The following is an 11,471-nucleotide window of genomic DNA, read 5'->3' on the forward strand; positions in this document are numbered from 1 at the left end:
AAAAAGGTAACAAAGCTGGCATTGGACCTCCCTCAGAATATGTTTGCAGTGTCCTTGCACTCTTCATTATCCTTCCCGACCTTGTAGGGGGCTCGTTGAATCGATCCCGATCTCAAACATGTTCTTGGAGATTGAGGGTTATGACTCCGCCCCTTTGCTGCCAGGATACCCATAATTCTCTCCCCCAGATTTACGGAAATAGCACACTTTTTTCTTTGAGTGAAGAGAGTACAAGGAATAAACCTTTTTGTGCACATCGCTTGTCTGTTTCGTAGACACACCATTCATCCATCCGTGCCAAAATGCTGATTGGATGGCAGTTTAAAGCTTCTTACCACCCTGTCGTTCCACGTGCAGATAGGTGCACGGAAGACGTTGCGACTTTCGCCGCTATTCTTTCGCAGAGGCAATATCGTAGCCTATGAGGTTTATCCGAGGCGTGATCATTGCTGGTTGAAAACTTTACCCAATACCCCGCCGGGATGACTTGAAATACAGTCAGCCTTGGCAATTTTTGTCGGCCTCTTAGGAGGCTTAATAACTTGTTGAAAATAAGCGGTTGTGTTTTGGTTTCTTTCACGTGTTGTTTTTGCTAAGGTGGCAAAAGCTCACGTCTGGTGAAGGTCTGTCTCAGAGCGCACTTGGAGAGTCTTTGTGTTCTTTATGGTCATATGCAAGCACCAGCTTGCATGTTGTATTGATCTTGATCTCAACAATGTTTTCAGATATGAACACAGCTTTTCTGCAGCTATTATTAAAATGTGATTCAGTCAAAGAGCCCCATGACGTGTCGTAAACTGTGATTGGAGAAATTAAGCTTTTCAAAGTTTGGGATCAATTGAACAAATTGTTTTGCAAAATGATTCACTGTTTCCAAGCGTTTGAAACGCCACACGCTGGTGACATCTGCTGGTCAGAGCAGTGTAAATGCAACAAAAACTCAGGCCAAACATGCATAAAAAACCTTTTACAAACACATTGCAAATGTTTTATTGGAAGTAAAATCTATCAAATGCAATTAACTTATAATCTAATATTATTACATTTCAAGTGTCTGTGTAATATGTGTTCTTTTATCAATTTTCAGGTCTTGTTTTGTTTGTTCCATGGATGGCTCAGCTAAACAGGCCAATAAAATACTATTGGCTACTATTATTCTTTCTAATTATACCAATGTCTTATTAAAACTTCCACAAATATATAAAACTGATCAGAGATCATGTAAAAACCATAGGCACTTGTTCAGTGGTTCTCAGTGAATTTGCATGATTCATGGGTTCGCAGAGATGGTCCCCAGCGGTGAGCCATTAAAAATTCAAAACGTTTTGAAACAGTTATGTCGTAACAAAGACTCTTTTACTGAAACCATGTGACTTTGGCAGCTTGATGCACGCTCCGATCGACTGAATCAAAACAAAAGATTTGTAAAGGTTTCAATATTTCACGAAACAGTCTTTCGAAATCGCTCACCAATAGTCGTAAACAGTTGGAAAGATGCGAGCAGCATGGCTGCAGTCGACCTGTTCACTAGGCTCTCCTGGAGGCTAAAGACCTCTAGCGACGAGGATGGGATTCGAACCCACGCGTGCAGAGCAAAATGGATTAGTCCATCGCCTTAACCACTCAGCCACCTCGTCTCGCAATCTCCTGACGACATTAAAGTTGGCAGGTGCCAGGTGCACTAGGCTCTCCAAAACGCTAAAGCCATCACACGACGAGGATGGGATTCGAACCCACGCGTGCAGAGCACAATGGATTAGCAGTCCATCGCCTTAACCACTCGGCCACCTCGTCTCTCGATTGCCCAGCAGCTCGAAGCTGGGCTTTCTGCAGCTATCTTTAGTATGACGGCGTTAAAGTTGGCAGCAAGAAACTTCGAGCAGCTTTTTCCAGACGCACTGTGCTCTCTCGAGCACTAAAGCCATCAAACGACGAGGATGGGATTCGAACCCACGCGTGCAGTGCAAAATGGATTAGTCCATCGCCTTAACCACTCAGCCACCTCGTCTCGCAATCTCCTGATGACATTAAAGTTGGTAGGTGCCAGGTGCACTAGGCTCTCCAAGCACTAAAGCCATCAAACGACGAGGATGGGATTCAAACCAACGCATGCAGAGCACAATGGATTAGCAGTCCATCGCCTTAACCACTCAGCCACCTCGTCACTTCACAATCTGACTGAAATTTGGCTGTGGTGTTTTTCTGCAACTAACGTATGACGACGTTAAAGTTGGCAGCAAGGTCCTTCGAGCGGCTATGCCAGGTGCACTGGGCTCTCCGAAACACTAAAGCCATCGAACGACGAGGATGGGATTCGAACCCACGCGTGCAGAGCACAATGGATTAGCAGTCCATCGCCTTAACCACTCGGCCACCTCGTCACACCCTCAGCTGCCGGAAGTGGCATTGAGGTGCTTTTCAGCCACTCTCATTAACAGGACGGAGACAAAGTTCACCATAATGTGTTGTAAATGGTTGGGGAGATGCGAGAGGTAAGCCTCCGACTGACCTGCAAGGAGCATTGGGTTTTATGGGTTAGGAGACTCACAATTGTTTTGAAAGAGGGAGATGTGCTTATGTTTCTTTTGTGTCCTGCTTCTGCTTTGTTGGAAAGAACCTAGAGAGAACGCCAGACTCTAGAAAAAGGTAACAAAGCTGGCATTGGACCTCCCTCAGAATATGTTTGCAGTGTCCTTGCACTCTTCATTATCCTTCCCGACCTTGTAGGGGGCTCGTTGAATCGATCCCGATCTCAAACATGTTCTTGGAGATTGAGGGTTATGACTCCGCCCCTTTGCTGCCAGGATACCCATAATTCTCTCCCCCAGATTTACGGAAATAGCACACTTTTTTCTTTGAGTGAAGAGAGTACAAGGAATAAACCTTTTTGTGCACATCGCTTGTCTGTTTCGTAGACACACCATTCATCCATCCGTGCCAAAATGCTGATTGGATGGCAGTTTAAAGCTTCTTACCACCCTGTCGTTCCACGTGCAGATAGGTGCACGGAAGACGTTGCGACTTTCGCCGCTATTCTTTCGCAGAGGCAATATCGTAGCCTATGAGGTTTATCCGAGGCGTGATCATTGCTGGTTGAAAACTTTACCCAATACCCCGCCGGGATGACTTGAAATACAGTCAGCCTTGGCAATTTTTGTCGGCCTCTTAGGAGGCTTAATAACTTGTTGAAAATAAGCGGTTGTGTTTTGGTTTCTTTCACGTGTTGTTTTTGCTAAGGTGGCAAAAGCTCACGTCTGGTGAAGGTCTGTCTCAGAGCGCACTTGGAGAGTCTTTGTGTTCTTTATGGTCATATGCAAGCACCAGCTTGCATGTTGTATTGATCTTGATCTCAACAATGTTTTCAGATATGAACACAGCTTTTCTGCAGCTATTATTAAAATGTGATTCAGTCAAAGAGCCCCATGACGTGTCGTAAACTGTGATTGGAGAAATTAAGCTTTTCAAAGTTTGGGATCAATTGAACAAATTGTTTTGCAAAATGATTCACTGTTTCCAAGCGTTTGAAACGCCACACGCTGGTGACATCTGCTGGTCAGAGCAGTGTAAATGCAACAAAAACTCAGGCCAAACATGCATAAAAAACCTTTTACAAACACATTGCAAATGTTTTATTGGAAGTAAAATCTATCAAATGCAATTAACTTATAATCTAATATTATTACATTTCAAGTGTCTGTGTAATATGTGTTCTTTTATCAATTTTCAGGTCTTGTTTTGTTTGTTCCATGGATGGCTCAGCTAAACAGGCCAATAAAATACTATTGGCTACTATTATTCTTTCTAATTATACCAATGTCTTATTAAAACTTCCACAAATATATAAAACTGATCAGAGATCATGTAAAAACCATAGGCACTTGTTCAGTGGTTCTCAGTGAATTTGCATGATTCATGGGTTCGCAGAGATGGTCCCCAGCGGTGAGCCATTAAAAATTCAAAACGTTTTGAAACAGTTATGTCGTAACAAAGACTCTTTTACTGAAACCATGTGACTTTGGCAGCTTGATGCACGCTCCGATCGACTGAATCAAAACAAAAGATTTGTAAAGGTTTCAATATTTCACGAAACAGTCTTTCGAAATCGCTCACCAATAGTCGTAAACAGTTGGAAAGATGCGAGCAGCATGGCTGCAGTCGACCTGTTCACTAGGCTCTCCTGGAGGCTAAAGACCTCTAGCGACGAGGATGGGATTCGAACCCACGCGTGCAGAGCAAAATGGATTAGTCCATCGCCTTAACCACTCAGCCACCTCGTCTCGCAATCTCCTGACGACATTAAAGTTGGCAGGTGCCAGGTGCACTAGGCTCTCCAAAACGCTAAAGCCATCACACGACGAGGATGGGATTCGAACCCACGCGTGCAGAGCACAATGGATTAGCAGTCCATCGCCTTAACCACTCGGCCACCTCGTCTCTCGATTGCCCAGCAGCTCGAAGCTGGGCTTTCTGCAGCTATCTTTAGTATGACGGCGTTAAAGTTGGCAGCAAGAAACTTCGAGCAGCTTTTTCCAGACGCACTGTGCTCTCTCGAGCACTAAAGCCATCAAACGACGAGGATGGGATTCGAACCCACGCGTGCAGAGCACAATGGATTAGCAGTCCATCGCCTTAACCACTCGGCCACCTCGTCTCTCGATCGCCTAGCAGCTCGAAGCTGGGCTTTCTGCAGCTATCTTTAATATGACGCCGTTAAAGTTGGCAGCAAGAAACTTCGAGCAGCTTTTTCCAGACGCACTGTGCTCTCTCGAGCACTAATGCCATCAAACAACGAGGAAGGGATTCGAACCCACGCGTGCAGAGCACAAGGGATTAGCAGTCCATCGCCTTAACCACTCGGCCACCTCGTCTCTCGACCGCCTAGCAGCTCGAAGCTGGGCTTTCTGCATCTATCTTTAGTATGACGGCGTTAAAGTTGGCAGCAAGAAACTTCGAGCAGCTTTTTCCAGACGCACTGTGCTCTCTCGAGCACTAAAGCCATCAAACGACGAGGATGGGATTCGAACCCACGCGTGCAGTGCAAAATGGATTAGTCCATCGCCTTAACCACTCAGCCACCTCGTCTCGCAATCTCCTGATGACATTAAAGTTGGTAGGTGCCAGGTGCACTAGGCTCTCCAAGCACTAAAGCCATCAAACGACGAGGATGGGATTCAAACCAACGCATGCAGAGCACAATGGATTAGCAGTCCATCGCCTTAACCACTCAGCCACCTCGTCACTTCACAATCTGACTGAAATTTGGCTGTGGTGTTTTTCTGCAACTAACGTATGACGACGTTAAAGTTGGCAGCAAGGTCCTTCGAGCGGCTATGCCAGGTGCACTGGGCTCTCCGAAACACTAAAGCCATCGAACGACGAGGATGGGATTCGAACCCACGCGTGCAGAGCACAATGGATTAGCAGTCCATCGCCTTAACCACTCGGCCACCTCGTCACACCCTCAGCTGCCGGAAGTGGCATTGAGGTGCTTTTCAGCCACTCTCATTAACAGGACGGAGACAAAGTTCACCATAATGTGTTGTAAATGGTTGGGGAGATGCGAGAGGTAAGCCTCCGACTGACCTGCAAGGAGCATTGGGTTTTATGGGTTAGGAGACTCACAATTGTTTTGAAAGAGGGAGATGTGCTTATGTTTCTTTTGTGTCCTGCTTCTGCTTTGTTGGAAAGAACCTAGAGAGAACGCCAGACTCTAGAAAAAGGTAACAAAGCTGGCATTGGACCTCCCTCAGAATATGTTTGCAGTGTCCTTGCACTCTTCATTATCCTTCCCGACCTTGTAGGGGGCTCGTTGAATCGATCCCGATCTCAAACATGTTCTTGGAGATTGAGGGTTATGACTCCGCCCCTTTGCTGCCAGGATACCCATAATTCTCTCCCCCAGATTTACGGAAATAGCACACTTTTTTCTTTGAGTGAAGAGAGTACAAGGAATAAACCTTTTTGTGCACATCGCTTGTCTGTTTCGTAGACACACCATTCATCCATCCGTGCCAAAATGCTGATTGGATGGCAGTTTAAAGCTTCTTACCACCCTGTCGTTCCACGTGCAGATAGGTGCACGGAAGACGTTGCGACTTTCGCCGCTATTCTTTCGCAGAGGCAATATCGTAGCCTATGAGGTTTATCCGAGGCGTGATCATTGCTGGTTGAAAACTTTACCCAATACCCCGCCGGGATGACTTGAAATACAGTCAGCCTTGGCAATTTTTGTCGGCCTCTTAGGAGGCTTAATAACTTGTTGAAAATAAGCGGTTGTGTTTTGGTTTCTTTCACGTGTTGTTTTTGCTAAGGTGGCAAAAGCTCACGTCTGGTGAAGGTCTGTCTCAGAGCGCACTTGGAGAGTCTTTGTGTTCTTTATGGTCATATGCAAGCACCAGCTTGCATGTTGTATTGATCTTGATCTCAACAATGTTTTCAGATATGAACACAGCTTTTCTGCAGCTATTATTAAAATGTGATTCAGTCAAAGAGCCCCATGACGTGTCGTAAACTGTGATTGGAGAAATTAAGCTTTTCAAAGTTTGGGATCAATTGAACAAATTGTTTTGCAAAATGATTCACTGTTTCCAAGCGTTTGAAACGCCACACGCTGGTGACATCTGCTGGTCAGAGCAGTGTAAATGCAACAAAAACTCAGGCCAAACATGCATAAAAAACCTTTTACAAACACATTGCAAATGTTTTATTGGAAGTAAAATCTATCAAATGCAATTAACTTATAATCTAATATTATTACATTTCAAGTGTCTGTGTAATATGTGTTCTTTTATCAATTTTCAGGTCTTGTTTTGTTTGTTCCATGGATGGCTCAGCTAAACAGGCCAATAAAATACTATTGGCTACTATTATTCTTTCTAATTATACCAATGTCTTATTAAAACTTCCACAAATATATAAAACTGATCAGAGATCATGTAAAAACCATAGGCACTTGTTCAGTGGTTCTCAGTGAATTTGCATGATTCATGGGTTCGCAGAGATGGTCCCCAGCGGTGAGCCATTAAAAATTCAAAACGTTTTGAAACAGTTATGTCGTAACAAAGACTCTTTTACTGAAACCATGTGACTTTGGCAGCTTGATGCACGCTCCGATCGACTGAATCAAAACAAAAGATTTGTAAAGGTTTCAATATTTCACGAAACAGTCTTTCGAAATCGCTCACCAATAGTCGTAAACAGTTGGAAAGATGCGAGCAGCATGGCTGCAGTCGACCTGTTCACTAGGCTCTCCTGGAGGCTAAAGACCTCTAGCGACGAGGATGGGATTCGAACCCACGCGTGCAGAGCAAAATGGATTAGTCCATCGCCTTAACCACTCAGCCACCTCGTCTCGCAATCTCCTGACGACATTAAAGTTGGCAGGTGCCAGGTGCACTAGGCTCTCCAAAACGCTAAAGCCATCACACGACGAGGATGGGATTCGAACCCACGCGTGCAGAGCACAATGGATTAGCAGTCCATCGCCTTAACCACTCGGCCACCTCGTCTCTCGATTGCCCAGCAGCTCGAAGCTGGGCTTTCTGCAGCTATCTTTAGTATGACGGCGTTAAAGTTGGCAGCAAGAAACTTCGAGCAGCTTTTTCCAGACGCACTGTGCTCTCTCGAGCACTAAAGCCATCAAACGACGAGGATGGGATTCGAACCCACGCGTGCAGTGCAAAATGGATTAGTCCATCGCCTTAACCACTCAGCCACCTCGTCTCGCAATCTCCTGATGACATTAAAGTTGGTAGGTGCCAGGTGCACTAGGCTCTCCAAGCACTAAAGCCATCAAACGACGAGGATGGGATTCAAACCAACGCATGCAGAGCACAATGGATTAGCAGTCCATCGCCTTAACCACTCAGCCACCTCGTCACTTCACAATCTGACTGAAATTTGGCTGTGGTGTTTTTCTGCAACTAACGTATGACGACGTTAAAGTTGGCAGCAAGGTCCTTCGAGCGGCTATGCCAGGTGCACTGGGCTCTCCGAAACACTAAAGCCATCGAACGACGAGGATGGGATTCGAACCCACGCGTGCAGAGCACAATGGATTAGCAGTCCATCGCCTTAACCACTCGGCCACCTCGTCACACCCTCAGCTGCCGGAAGTGGCATTGAGGTGCTTTTCAGCCACTCTCATTAACAGGACGGAGACAAAGTTCACCATAATGTGTTGTAAATGGTTGGGGAGATGCGAGAGGTAAGCCTCCGACTGACCTGCAAGGAGCATTGGGTTTTATGGGTTAGGAGACTCACAATTGTTTTGAAAGAGGGAGATGTGCTTATGTTTCTTTTGTGTCCTGCTTCTGCTTTGTTGGAAAGAACCTAGAGAGAACGCCAGACTCTAGAAAAAGGTAACAAAGCTGGCATTGGACCTCCCTCAGAATATGTTTGCAGTGTCCTTGCACTCTTCATTATCCTTCCCGACCTTGTAGGGGGCTCGTTGAATCGATCCCGATCTCAAACATGTTCTTGGAGATTGAGGGTTATGACTCCGCCCCTTTGCTGCCAGGATACCCATAATTCTCTCCCCCAGATTTACGGAAATAGCACACTTTTTTCTTTGAGTGAAGAGAGTACAAGGAATAAACCTTTTTGTGCACATCGCTTGTCTGTTTCGTAGACACACCATTCATCCATCCGTGCCAAAATGCTGATTGGATGGCAGTTTAAAGCTTCTTACCACCCTGTCGTTCCACGTGCAGATAGGTGCACGGAAGACGTTGCGACTTTCGCCGCTATTCTTTCGCAGAGGCAATATCGTAGCCTATGAGGTTTATCCGAGGCGTGATCATTGCTGGTTGAAAACTTTACCCAATACCCCGCCGGGATGACTTGAAATACAGTCAGCCTTGGCAATTTTTGTCGGCCTCTTAGGAGGCTTAATAACTTGTTGAAAATAAGCGGTTGTGTTTTGGTTTCTTTCACGTGTTGTTTTTGCTAAGGTGGCAAAAGCTCACGTCTGGTGAAGGTCTGTCTCAGAGCGCACTTGGAGAGTCTTTGTGTTCTTTATGGTCATATGCAAGCACCAGCTTGCATGTTGTATTGATCTTGATCTCAACAATGTTTTCAGATATGAACACAGCTTTTCTGCAGCTATTATTAAAATGTGATTCAGTCAAAGAGCCCCATGACGTGTCGTAAACTGTGATTGGAGAAATTAAGCTTTTCAAAGTTTGGGATCAATTGAACAAATTGTTTTGCAAAATGATTCACTGTTTCCAAGCGTTTGAAACGCCACACGCTGGTGACATCTGCTGGTCAGAGCAGTGTAAATGCAACAAAAACTCAGGCCAAACATGCATAAAAAACCTTTTACAAACACATTGCAAATGTTTTATTGGAAGTAAAATCTATCAAATGCAATTAACTTATAATCTAATATTATTACATTTCAAGTGTCTGTGTAATATGTGTTCTTTTATCAATTTTCAGGTCTTGTTTTGTTTGTTCCATGGATGGCTCAGCTAAACAGGCCAATAAAATACTATTGGCTACTATTATTCTTTCTAATTATACCAATGTCTTATTAAAACTTCCACAAATATATAAAACTGATCAGAGATCATGTAAAAACCATAGGCACTTGTTCAGTGGTTCTCAGTGAATTTGCATGATTCATGGGTTCGCAGAGATGGTCCCCAGCGGTGAGCCATTAAAAATTCAAAACGTTTTGAAACAGTTATGTCGTAACAAAGACTCTTTTACTGAAACCATGTGACTTTGGCAGCTTGATGCACGCTCCGATCGACTGAATCAAAACAAAAGATTTGTAAAGGTTTCAATATTTCACGAAACAGTCTTTCGAAATCGCTCACCAATAGTCGTAAACAGTTGGAAAGATGCGAGCAGCATGGCTGCAGTCGACCTGTTCACTAGGCTCTCCTGGAGGCTAAAGACCTCTAGCGACGAGGATGGGATTCGAACCCACGCGTGCAGAGCAAAATGGATTAGTCCATCGCCTTAACCACTCAGCCACCTCGTCTCGCAATCTCCTGACGACATTAAAGTTGGCAGGTGCCAGGTGCACTAGGCTCTCCAAAACGCTAAAGCCATCACACGACGAGGATGGGATTCGAACCCACGCGTGCAGAGCACAATGGATTAGCAGTCCATCGCCTTAACCACTCGGCCACCTCGTCTCTCGATTGCCCAGCAGCTCGAAGCTGGGCTTTCTGCAGCTATCTTTAGTATGACGGCGTTAAAGTTGGCAGCAAGAAACTTCGAGCAGCTTTTTCCAGACGCACTGTGCTCTCTCGAGCACTAATGCCATCAAACAACGAGGAAGGGATTCGAACCCACGCGTGCAGAGCACAAGGGATTAGCAGTCCATCGCCTTAACCACTCGGCCACCTCGTCTCTCGACCGCCTAGCAGCTCGAAGCTGGGCTTTCTGCATCTATCTTTAGTATGACGGCGTTAAAGTTGGCAGCAAGAAACTTCGAGCAGCTTTTTCCAGACGCACTGTGCTCTCTCGAGCACTAAAGCCATCAAACGACGAGGATGGGATTCGAACCCACGCGTGCAGTGCAAAATGGATTAGTCCATCGCCTTAACCACTCAGCCACCTCGTCTCGCAATCTCCTGATGACATTAAAGTTGGTAGGTGCCAGGTGCACTAGGCTCTCCAAGCACTAAAGCCATCAAACGACGAGGATGGGATTCAAACCAACGCATGCAGAGCACAATGGATTAGCAGTCCATCGCCTTAACCACTCAGCCACCTCGTCACTTCACAATCTGACTGAAATTTGGCTGTGGTGTTTTTCTGCAACTAACGTATGACGACGTTAAAGTTGGCAGCAAGGTCCTTCGAGCGGCTATGCCAGGTGCACTGGGCTCTCCGAAACACTAAAGCCATCGAACGACGAGGATGGGATTCGAACCCACGCGTGCAGAGCACAATGGATTAGCAGTCCATCGCCTTAACCACTCGGCCACCTCGTCACACCCTCAGCTGCCGGAAGTGGCATTGAGGTGCTTTTCAGCCACTCTCATTAACAGGACGGAGACAAAGTTCACCATAATGTGTTGTAAATGGTTGGGGAGATGCGAGAGGTAAGCCTCCGACTGACCTGCAAGGAGCATTGGGTTTTATGGGTTAGGAGACTCACAATTGTTTTGAAAGAGGGAGATGTGCTTATGTTTCTTTTGTGTCCTGCTTCTGCTTTGTTGGAAAGAACCTAGAGAGAACGCCAGACTCTAGAAAAAGGTAACAAAGCTGGCATTGGACCTCCCTCAGAATATGTTTGCAGTGTCCTTGCACTCTTCATTATCCTTCCCGACCTTGTAGGGGGCTCGTTGAATCGATCCCGATCTCAAACATGTTCTTGGAGATTGAGGGTTATGACTCCGCCCCTTTGCTGCCAGGATACCCATAATTCTCTCCCCCAGATTTACGGAAATAGCACACTTTTTTCTTTGAGTGAAGAGAGTACAAGGAATAAACCTTTTTGTGCACATCGC

General features: G+C 45.6%; 19 non-coding genes across 19 annotated transcripts; 4 read left to right on the top strand and 15 right to left on the bottom strand.

Moving 5' to 3' along the window:
- Positions 1–392: 392 nt before the first annotated feature.
- LOC137021889 (U4 spliceosomal RNA) lies at positions 393–533 on the top strand. Its single transcript, XR_010895380.1, has one exon. It is a non-coding gene; the product is annotated as a U4 spliceosomal RNA (small nuclear RNA).
- Positions 534–1,712: 1,179 nt separating this feature from the next.
- trnas-gcu (transfer RNA serine (anticodon GCU)) lies at positions 1,713–1,794 on the bottom strand. The gene has a single exon. It is a non-coding gene; the product is annotated as a tRNA-Ser (tRNA).
- A 288-nt stretch (positions 1,795–2,082) lies between these two features.
- trnas-gcu (transfer RNA serine (anticodon GCU)) lies at positions 2,083–2,164 on the bottom strand. The gene has a single exon. It is a non-coding gene; the product is annotated as a tRNA-Ser (tRNA).
- A 135-nt stretch (positions 2,165–2,299) lies between these two features.
- On the bottom strand, positions 2,300–2,381 carry trnas-gcu (transfer RNA serine (anticodon GCU)). Its single transcript has one exon. It is a non-coding gene; the product is annotated as a tRNA-Ser (tRNA).
- Positions 2,382–3,032: 651 nt separating this feature from the next.
- LOC137021890 (U4 spliceosomal RNA) lies at positions 3,033–3,173 on the top strand. Its single transcript, XR_010895381.1, has one exon. It is a non-coding gene; the product is annotated as a U4 spliceosomal RNA (small nuclear RNA).
- Positions 3,174–4,352: 1,179 nt separating this feature from the next.
- Positions 4,353–4,434, bottom strand: trnas-gcu (transfer RNA serine (anticodon GCU)). The gene has a single exon. It is a non-coding gene; the product is annotated as a tRNA-Ser (tRNA).
- A 135-nt stretch (positions 4,435–4,569) lies between these two features.
- Positions 4,570–4,651, bottom strand: trnas-gcu (transfer RNA serine (anticodon GCU)). The gene has a single exon. It is a non-coding gene; the product is annotated as a tRNA-Ser (tRNA).
- Positions 4,652–4,786: 135 nt separating this feature from the next.
- On the bottom strand, positions 4,787–4,868 carry trnas-gcu (transfer RNA serine (anticodon GCU)). Its single transcript has one exon. It is a non-coding gene; the product is annotated as a tRNA-Ser (tRNA).
- Positions 4,869–5,156: 288 nt separating this feature from the next.
- On the bottom strand, positions 5,157–5,238 carry trnas-gcu (transfer RNA serine (anticodon GCU)). The gene has a single exon. It is a non-coding gene; the product is annotated as a tRNA-Ser (tRNA).
- Positions 5,239–5,373: 135 nt separating this feature from the next.
- Positions 5,374–5,455, bottom strand: trnas-gcu (transfer RNA serine (anticodon GCU)). The gene has a single exon. It is a non-coding gene; the product is annotated as a tRNA-Ser (tRNA).
- Positions 5,456–6,106: 651 nt separating this feature from the next.
- On the top strand, positions 6,107–6,247 carry LOC137021891 (U4 spliceosomal RNA). Its single transcript, XR_010895382.1, has one exon. It is a non-coding gene; the product is annotated as a U4 spliceosomal RNA (small nuclear RNA).
- Positions 6,248–7,426: 1,179 nt separating this feature from the next.
- On the bottom strand, positions 7,427–7,508 carry trnas-gcu (transfer RNA serine (anticodon GCU)). Its single transcript has one exon. It is a non-coding gene; the product is annotated as a tRNA-Ser (tRNA).
- A 288-nt stretch (positions 7,509–7,796) lies between these two features.
- trnas-gcu (transfer RNA serine (anticodon GCU)) lies at positions 7,797–7,878 on the bottom strand. Its single transcript has one exon. It is a non-coding gene; the product is annotated as a tRNA-Ser (tRNA).
- A 135-nt stretch (positions 7,879–8,013) lies between these two features.
- On the bottom strand, positions 8,014–8,095 carry trnas-gcu (transfer RNA serine (anticodon GCU)). The gene has a single exon. It is a non-coding gene; the product is annotated as a tRNA-Ser (tRNA).
- A 651-nt stretch (positions 8,096–8,746) lies between these two features.
- LOC137021892 (U4 spliceosomal RNA) lies at positions 8,747–8,887 on the top strand. Its single transcript, XR_010895383.1, has one exon. It is a non-coding gene; the product is annotated as a U4 spliceosomal RNA (small nuclear RNA).
- Positions 8,888–10,066: 1,179 nt separating this feature from the next.
- trnas-gcu (transfer RNA serine (anticodon GCU)) lies at positions 10,067–10,148 on the bottom strand. Its single transcript has one exon. It is a non-coding gene; the product is annotated as a tRNA-Ser (tRNA).
- Positions 10,149–10,283: 135 nt separating this feature from the next.
- Positions 10,284–10,365, bottom strand: trnas-gcu (transfer RNA serine (anticodon GCU)). Its single transcript has one exon. It is a non-coding gene; the product is annotated as a tRNA-Ser (tRNA).
- A 288-nt stretch (positions 10,366–10,653) lies between these two features.
- On the bottom strand, positions 10,654–10,735 carry trnas-gcu (transfer RNA serine (anticodon GCU)). The gene has a single exon. It is a non-coding gene; the product is annotated as a tRNA-Ser (tRNA).
- Positions 10,736–10,870: 135 nt separating this feature from the next.
- On the bottom strand, positions 10,871–10,952 carry trnas-gcu (transfer RNA serine (anticodon GCU)). Its single transcript has one exon. It is a non-coding gene; the product is annotated as a tRNA-Ser (tRNA).
- Between the last annotated feature and the right edge of the window lie 519 nt (positions 10,953–11,471).

Source organism: Chanodichthys erythropterus, chromosome 6, assembly GCF_024489055.1.
Source record: "Chanodichthys erythropterus isolate Z2021 chromosome 6, ASM2448905v1, whole genome shotgun sequence".
In the NCBI taxonomy this organism is placed as follows: domain Eukaryota; kingdom Metazoa; phylum Chordata; class Actinopteri; order Cypriniformes; family Xenocyprididae; genus Chanodichthys; species Chanodichthys erythropterus.